The sequence below is a fragment of the Propithecus coquereli genome, unplaced genomic scaffold (genome assembly GCF_000956105.1).
Source record: "Propithecus coquereli isolate 6110/MARCELLA unplaced genomic scaffold, Pcoq_1.0 Scaffold135, whole genome shotgun sequence".
NCBI lineage: Eukaryota > Metazoa > Chordata > Mammalia > Primates > Indriidae > Propithecus > Propithecus coquereli.
Genome location: NW_012137747.1, coordinates 1,271,006 through 1,278,664, shown reverse-complemented (window position 1 = coordinate 1,278,664; position 7,659 = coordinate 1,271,006). Strand labels below are relative to the sequence as shown.

General features: G+C 56.6%; 1 protein-coding gene across 1 annotated transcript in view; it reads left to right on the top strand.

Annotated features, from left to right (window-relative positions):
* Positions 1–1,123: 1,123 nt before the first annotated feature.
* The window catches only part of PLXNA2 (plexin A2), a 207,309-nt gene continuing 200,773 nt past the window's right edge, over positions 1,124–7,659 (top strand). The window contains exon 1 of the mRNA XM_012638836.1: positions 1,124–1,751. The gene's annotated coding sequence lies outside the window, so the exon portion shown is untranslated. The remainder of the gene's footprint in view (positions 1,752–7,659) is intronic.

Here is a 7,659-nt window from a genome sequence, read left to right as displayed (position 1 = left end):
TTTGTTGTTTTTCTGTTTACACCACTGAGGACCGTGGCCACGAGAGGGCAGCAGAGGAGACGTCAGATACTTGGACATGTTCAGTAAACTCGCGTGCGCTCTAATCGCGAGCAGGGACTACGCAGATCCTGAGAACTCGCTGGGGTCCAGCTTGCAGGCCCCTTCCGGAAAGCAGTGTCTGGAGACTGCGGTGATACCGAGACTCTATGGCGCGCAATCAGTGGCCTTCAGGGCATTGTCATCCGGAATCCAGACACCCCTCACCTTAGGTTATTAAAATAAGTTGTCTTACCGCCACCTCTCTGAATCCCCTGCCAGGCAGGCTCTCCGGGTCTGTAGAAATCTCCCCTCCCGCCCCACCGCCCCCATCCAAGTCAGGACTTGCCAGACGCCCAGGGTCCCTAACAGCGTGGAAGCTTGAGAATCAATTCAGAACAAGGCTCATCTTCGCATTGCAAGAAAAAATAATTAATAACGACAACCTCAACCCTTATTCAGCAGCTCGTTGGCTTTTTGAAATTCACGAGAAGAAGACATCTGGTCTCACAATTTCCGAGACCCCAGCCTCAACCCCACTAGACAAGCCCGGGGCCTCCCCACTCGCCCCTCACTCAAATTACATTTGAAGAGAGGTGTGCAGTATGCGCGCGGCGACAGGTGATGCCAGGGCAGGGGGAGCCTCTGTCCCCACGGCCCTCACCCACTCTGCCGGGGTCCTGACACCCCCATGTCCCCTCCCCGCTTCCTGCCCTTGGCCACACCGGAGGCCAAGCCGGCTGGGCTCGCAAGGCCTCGACCCGAATCCCCAGGCCCTGGCAGCATTTCCGTGACCCCTTGGCCACTTAAGGTGGCTGGTGGGTCCGGGCTGAGCTGGGCGCGGGGCGGGCGGCCGGGCGGCCTCCCGATGCCAAACCTGAGCCTCCTTTGTTGACAGCTCGCGCAGGAGGAGGAAGTCCGCGCCGGCGGGGGCGCGGGCGGGGGGCTGGCTGCGGCGGGCGGTGCCAGCGGCGGGCGCGGCCCCAGCCCCGGCGGGCGCGGCCGGCAGGGAGCGGGTTAACGCGCGCGGCCTCTATGATAATGAGCTGCCTGGTAATATAGGGAGGCCGGGCTGAGGGCTCCGCCGCCGCCGCCGCCGCCGCGGGAGCCGGAGCTGCCGGGCGGAGCGGCTCCGCGCCAGGCTGGAGCGGGAGGGCGGCGCAGCGCAGTTGCCGGGAACATTTCGGCCGGGAGGGCGAGCCATCCGGGGACAGAGCCGGCGAGCGCCGGGGCGAGCGGAGCAGACCTCCGAGGAGGTCTGGGAAGCCGGCTTCCCGGAGGAAATGGGACTGTGACCGCACCGGGAGCAAGAAGGGAAGGAAGCGCCGGGATTGCTGATGTCAGAGGAGCCCGGAAAGTCGCGCTGGAAAAACCTGAAGACAACCGGGGCTCCGCTTCTTCCCGACGAGAGGCACCGCCGGCCACCCGCACACGCGCCCTCGGCGCCCCCGGGGGCCCCCCGCGAGCCGGCGACAGCGCCCGGCGGGGCTGCTGAGGGGCGACGGAGGACGGAGGGGCGCGCGGACCGGAGACCGAGGGGCCACTTCAGGAATACAGATAAGTGGCTGGCGGCTTGGCGTGGATTTTAATGAATTCGGACTCCATGTGGATTTGGTCGTCCCCGTGATTCCGAGCTGCGGGCAGGGAGAGGGGCCTCGCGCCGCCCTCGGCAGCCGGAGCAGGGACGGAAGGACAGACAGACGCCGCCGAGCTGGGTAAGCGGCGGCTGGGCCGGGCGCTCGGAGTCGGCGGCGCCCTCCGCCCTCTCTTCAAACGCGCGCACACCGCGGCGGCTTCTCCCGCGCCCGCCGCCCCGGGGTCCCGGCCCCAGCACCCGGCTCGGCTGAGGGGCGAGCCCCCGCGCCGGCTGGGCCACTTTCGCGGGCCGGGACGCGCCGTGCGTGCGAGTGCGGGCACACTCGCAGCCGCTGCCGCCCGCCCCGGCTTCCCGGCCGGCCGCCGGCTTCCCGGCCGCGGGCTGCGGGCGGCGGCGGTGCTCCGCGCCGCGCCTCCACCGCGCACCTGCCGGCGCTCTGCGGCTTCGGGGAGCGCCCGGGCGGCGAGGCTGTCCCGCGAGCTGGCACCCAAAGAGGGCCTCGGTGCAAGAGCGAGCAAGACAGCCCAAAGCCGCTGTGGCCAGCGACCGATTTGGGGGCGTTCACTCCTATGTCAGAGTCCCTGGTGGTTGCTGGCTGTTCCTTCGGATCAGGGGACTTGGAGAATGCATCATTTGCGGGATTCTGTAAGGCTCAGGGAGCGATTGCAAGGCACTGGATGGGGATAAGCGCTCCATCTCTCCCTGTCCGCCTCCGAGGTGTAGCGCCCAGCAGGGGCCCAACCCCCTGGTTTGAGCGGCAGAAGAGTGCTGGGGGTTGAGATGGGAGTTTGCTCAGGATCTGAGAGGATCCTTGTGAGCCATTTGAGAATATTTCCCTCCATGTGCTCCTTCTTGTTCCACCCCACCAGTGATGTAGGGATCGTAGAAAATTCTAGCCCTTTTTAATCCATCCCACAGGTAGTCTATGTAAATGTTAATCATGGTCTAGATGGCTACAGGGAGTCACCAGAAACAGCCATTCTAGGTGCCCCCAAATGTCCACCTGTTTGGCATGACCCTCGGAGGACCTACCTACTCAAACTCTGCTCTACTCGGAAGGGATGGAGGTGATGGGGGAGAGGGAGATGGTAAGAGACTTGAGGGGTCTAGGTCAGTTAAGGGTCTAGAAATGAGAGCCCCATGAGGTGGGCAATAGAAATCTGATCGGTCTCCTGTAGGATTCGAAGATTCTGGGGTAACAGTGGCACACCAGCGTACGGTGTGCAAGGGTCGTGAAAGTAGGATCAGTTTGGGGGAGTGGGGCTGCCAATCATAGCCTGAGGCAGTGGCTTAGGGACCCATCAACTTGGAGGAACAAAGAGAAATTTTAGGGTGCATTCATTGCCTTCTATGTAGGAGCACAGCGGACAGGTTTACTAAGCGGCAGGCCAAGATGAGTATCTGGGCTGGGCCACGCTGGACTCTTTGGGAGCGGGAGTCAGGTTCAGTGCTTCCCCTCCCCGCACAATAGCAGGCTTCTTTCCCAGACCTTGAAACTTCACTCTTCCCTCTGGGCTGACTTTGGATTCTGGGGCCTTCAGCTGAGTGACAGAGCCCCAGGAAGAGAGAGCCCTGGCTGGAGGAATTCAGCTACTCCTAATTGAAATGCACAACTTTTGTGCAATCACCCCAGAAAGCTTCTGGAGTTGCTGGCAGCCCTCTCCCCTCTGACCCCCAGGCAAAAAGAGACAAGAATTCATTAACTTCAGCTTCTCCTCATAGAGCATCGTTTGAACTAATTACCTGTGATCTCTCCTCAGTGGCCTGGGGGCTGCTGGGGTGGAGAGGAGAGAGGGTAGGGAGCCAAGGAAACGGAGTGGAATCTGTCTAGATACCCTATGGAGGTTGTTTTTCTTTCCCTTCTTCCACCTGGCCTCACACCTCTCACCTCCAACCCCTCCTCGTCCTGGAACTTGCCCCTGCTGCCACCAGTCGGGGTTACCTAAAGGAGCCATTTCCCTCCATCCAGCAGCCAGTGTATCCTGTTCAGGGACCCGCTGATAAAGGCAGGGCCACGCAGACTGCCCTCCCTGCTCCCTCACTGTCCTCAGCAAATTGCATTAGGATGGGGGCAGATTGGCTTGCAAAGCAGTTAAATGGAAGTGACATTTGGAGAGATGTGCTGGGGAGTAGCCGCTGAGGAGCAGCGGGATCTGAAGTGGCAAAGTAGCTGAAGGTCTCTTCTGCCCAGGGACCAAGAGTCTGGCAAAGGAATCCCATCTGGCCCTTCTCTCTGACCGGGCATAAGGACCGGGGTCCTTCACAGCCTGGCGCAGGACAGGGGTGTTGGCTAGCTTTCCAGCCCGAGTCACAGTGGTGTCACATGTCCATCACCCAAAACCATGTCTTTACAAGGTTGGTGGCCCCCCCTTTCAGAGCTGGCCTGAATACCTACCCCTGTCTCCAGAGTGCCAGGGAACATTTCACCCTCCAACTCTCTTGACCATCAAAAGCTGCAGATGTGATGAATGTAAAAGTTCACCATCTGTTTTACTGGAGTCTGTGCTTAAAATGAGGTTAAAAAGAAAACCCTCAAAGAACAGCTTCTTCTCTGCTAGCTGCCTTTCCCATTTACAAATACTTCTGATTATTCAGCTAATCTTTATTTCATGGGCATGTTACAAGAAAACACAGCAGCGGGAAGGGAAACCAGTGCCATGGTTAAATATACAAGGCAGCAGCTGGCAGCAACTTAAACTCACCAGTTTAGGTGCTATGAAATATTTGTGGCGCTGGAGTTGTCATTGTTTGGGGGTTCTATAGTTTCTGTCCTACCTCATTTTCTATGACTGCCTCCCCAAGATATAGGGTTTGGTGTGGGGGAGGCAATTCTTATCTCCAGCAGAACCCCCCCACCAGCTGTCTCCCTGCGTTGCCACACAGCTGTCTCTGCACACACAAACTGGGGCACAGTATACTTCCGTCCATCACGGCAAACAGAGAGGCAAGAAGCACCAAGCCAAGCCCCCACACCCACCCCCACACCCACCCCCATTCTGATCATAAAGAGGCTGGAGCATTGTGTTACAGTCTGTTAACTAGAAATAATTCAGGTCCATTCATAGGAAAGCTGGGAGAAACAGGCTTTGAGGTGCTGGAGTTTTACAGCTCCTGGGCATGCCTCCCTCACGGCACCCCGGCCTCACCCACCACCCCACCCAGGGGCAGTCTGTTATCAATTCATTATATGTGAATATTCTATCTCTGCTCTTCACATATGCTCAGTTCAAACAAGGATGAATGGAACTGATTCCCTTAACAGTTTTTTCACTTAGTTACAAAGATTTCATGCCTGATTAGAGTAAATGAGGGGTGGGTGTGCATCTCTTTCTTTCTTGGTCATTTCTAAAGGTGAGCCCTGTGGAGACACAGAGAAAGGCAGTTCTTCCCAGGGTCAAACAGCTGGTCCCAAGGCTCCGTGCGGGGAGGGATAGCTGGTAAGAAAGGGACACCCCCTTTCTCCTCGGCTGAGCCCTCAAGCTCTCTAGGGCCCCAGTCCCTGGCATTTGGGCATATGGAACCTCTTTATCTAGCTCCACACTTCTCCATCTGGAATTCGAGGGCAGAAATAGAGGCGAGAAAGTTCTTTGTTGGGGAGCAGGGTCCCTATTGGGCAACAGTGTAAGGGGAGAGGAGGAAGGGAGGGGGAAAGCGGAAAGAAAAGGCTTAGGCTTGAGCGTTGCAAAGGTCCCTGCTCCTACAGTTGGTTAACCATTAACCCCCTGCCCTGCCCTGGCCATATCTCCCCCTTGGGTGAAAGGATATCTCTGGGAAACCCAGAGGACCAGCAGGTGTTCCCCTCTGGCCCCCCTCACCCTGGCAGAATGTGTGCTCTGTCTCCCCTGTCCCCTACAGCCCCAGGCTCAGTCCCTAGCCCCCACTCACCCCATTCTCTCCTTCCCCGGCACTAGCACAGTTCCCACCCCCTGCCAGCTGTCCCTTTACCCTGTTGTTTGTTTGCATGGCAGGATGCCGTGGTGTCAGAGACTGGGGAGCAGGCAGGGTGGCCGGGAGACTCCACTGAGTGGGGTGGGCTGGTTTTACACAGGACTCCAGGGCAGGCGCTCGGATTATAGACAGCTTCAAAAACATATATAAACCCAACAGGCCCAAGTTTGCTTGGTGGTTGTGGGGAGGGAGTTTTGCTGAAGTTGTATTCTCCTCCAGCTTGATTCTGCTAGTGCTTCTCACTGTGGGTCTGCCTTGTGGGTCCCCGTTTTGGCCCTCTGGGGTTAGGCCATTTCATCCAAGGCCTTACCAAAGCCTTTCTAGCTGGTCAGAGCCAGCGTCCTGAAGTTCAGAGAAGGCCAGCGCGTGCATGTACTGGAGATGCAAATCAAGATACAGGAGCGAAGGCACACCTGGAAAGATAGTAGAGAAGCCGTGGACACTGTCGCAGATAAACACAAAGAGGCAGGGAGACAGAAAGGGAAGATGAAGGCAGAGAGACTAACAGCGTGGGTGAGGCTGGAGAGAGCTGAGAGCAACCCAGGAAGAAAGCGGGAAGAGCCAGCCACTCAGGCACAAGGGGTCTTCTCAGTCTTCCCTGGCGCAGGGAGGCTCGGCCGAGCTGGGAAGCCGAAGTAGCAGGTTTTCTCCACTAGAGGGGACTCTTGAAAACCAGGCTTGGCTCTAAACAGTGGCTTTTGTGCTTTTCTTTTTAGAACGGAAAAAAAAAATAGAGGAGATATATTAGAAACTCCCAGCTGTCACTACACAGAGACCACAAGTGGTAGGGTCCTATTGCCAGTGGGACTCCAGGCCCCTGTCTGGTTGAGGCGCTGGAGAGAGAGGCCTGTGGGGACAGGATGCGTCTGGGGTGGGAGGCGGGAGGGGGACACATTCTCTCTCGAGTCAGCAGGCAGTCCAGTCTGCCACCAGGCCTGGGCCAAGAGCCTCTTGCGTTTCTTTATCAGGGAGAGAAGTTTTTGGCCCATCCCCAAGGCACCTTCCCATGCTTTCCCTTCTTCCAACTCCCTGGATGTGGGTTTTCCAAACACTCTCAGGTGGTGGCAAAACTGCTCCCGAGGAGACTTTTTTAAAAAGATCTTTCAGGAGCCTAACGCATGTCAACGTTGTATCACTGATTTAATCTTTGTCTTCATAGTCTCTGCGGGAGCCTTTCTCTGAATTATAATTCCCCCTTTCATTCCAGCGGAGGACAATATTGAGAGAGAGCAGAGTCCAGAGGCTTTTCTCATCTAAGGAGATAATAACTGTCTAACAGGGGTATGGAAAAATAGTGAAGTTTTGGGACGGGCAGGAGGCCAGAGAGTAGCAGGGTCTCTTCAGATCTGATACCGTCCACTGATATTTCATCTTGGCTTGCCTTTGGCTCAAATTTACCTGGGGGTCAAGGGTTGGGGGGAAGGGGGAACAGAGAAAAGAAAGAAGAAAAATAAGATAAATGTATCATGTTATAAAAGTTTAATTCTGCTTTTCCTTGGCTAAAATTGCTTTCAAGGTGAGAGATAAAAGGCAATGAGTTGCCCTTGGAAAGCTGAACTTGTCTTTCAGAAGGAAGAGGAGGAATCCTAGGGCTCCCAGTGAATAGCTGGTGAATGATCCTCGCTCCTCCCGGTGACCCCCCTGCCCCAGACAAACATACCTTCTCTCCAGGCTCTGAGAGGATGGCAGCCTCTGACAGACGTGCCCCTGGCACTTCCTAGCCCTCTCCCTCTTCCCAGGGCCTCCCTGTAGACTGAGCTCCTGGTTTGGCATGGAGGGGACAGGAGACAGAGGGAGGAGGGTGAGCTACTGAACATTCCCTCCAACTTCACCTTTCTACTTGGAATTTTGCACTGCGGTTCTTGCCCCTTGCGCTGAACCAAGTAGGAAGACACTGAAAGCAGGAATTGGAATTCATTTAAGTTTAGATAAATAGGGATCGATCACCTATACAGTGCCTGCCAAGACTGTAGTAGCTCCCTTTTAGCAGAAAGATGAAAAAGTAATAGATCCTTCCTTCAAGGACTTTACGGTGTGCTAGGGAGAGGGGGAAGAGGATTGCATAAGCCAAGTACCCC